Source organism: Bombina bombina, chromosome 4 (assembly GCF_027579735.1).
Source record: "Bombina bombina isolate aBomBom1 chromosome 4, aBomBom1.pri, whole genome shotgun sequence".
In the NCBI taxonomy this organism is placed as follows: domain Eukaryota; kingdom Metazoa; phylum Chordata; class Amphibia; order Anura; family Bombinatoridae; genus Bombina; species Bombina bombina.
The window spans coordinates 815,806,264-815,807,477 of record NC_069502.1 but is presented as its reverse complement, the minus strand read 5'-3'; positions in this window follow the sequence as shown (position 1 = coordinate 815,807,477).

The following is a 1,214-nucleotide window of genomic DNA, read 5'->3' as shown; positions in this document are numbered from 1 at the left end:
TTTTAAATTCCTTTACAGTCTTTGTGTTTACCACCTCAAATGGAAGTTTATTCCATGAATCCACCACCCTTTCTGTAAAAAAATGCTTCCTCAAATTTCTCCTGAATCTACTACCCTCTAACTTTAGATTGTGCCCCCTTGAATACGGCAACAAGGGTTCGAGTCCAGCCACATCCTTTTAGGATTTTTATATGTATATGTTTGATATATTAAGTTGTAACACTGTTATTAATATGCATATAATTTATGTATATAGATTTGTATGTTTTTAATTGTTTTAAATAGTTTTTATCTGGTTCTATGTTTATTTTGTGCAAGCACATTTCATAGGTGTAAATGGGAAGGACTTTAACCAAACATAGGACTCAACTGATTAATTAAAATTGAACTTCCACCAATCAACCCGGTCTAATGGCTATAAAAGAGGAAATTTGAAATCACTAACATTTCCTTGCATAAGCTGAACTTCGTTAGCGAAATGTATATTAGAGTGGAGAGCTTATACAGACTGGTCACCAGGAGGGGTTCACTTTGCTAATGGCAACGGCTTCTAACCCATTGGGTTTTTGTGGTTCTGTTTTCAAAGGACTTACATACACGAAGTGTGGATGTTTGCCACAGCTGTTATACCCTTAGTGATGTCTGTCTGTTTTTAGTACACTAGAGCGCCTCATGGTGTAGTATTTTCAGGCAATGTGAAACAATGCAAAGGCAAACAAGTGAATGGGTACTCAGAAGTGTGATGTCACTCTTAGCAAAAAAAAGTGCAAGTAAGCAGGCTGACCTTTAAACAGCAGTCAGTACGCTGTAAACACAGTGTAACACAGTATCTCAATTTGTGACTGGTGAGCTGGTGAAGGATCCGCAGCAGACAAAAACCCTTAAGGCTGAACAGGAGATGTGATGTTTCTGGAGTGATATCTGATCCGATTCCAAAAGTCTTGTCGGAGGCTTCAAATTCGGGAGCCAAACAATTGAGCAATGGTGAAACAGGCAACAGCAGGTGGAACAGGTGGATCGCTGTAATAGCGTATAATGTTACCATTAAAGTTCACAGATATGACAAGACGATGCTTGGAAAGGAACGAAGGACATCCGAGTAAGATAAAACAAATTTTAATAAGCTAAGCAATGCATTTCTCGTTAAAAAGTTAAAAAGTAAAGGGTAGAAAAGAGACAAAATGACACTGGTAATATGAACACAAAAGAGCATG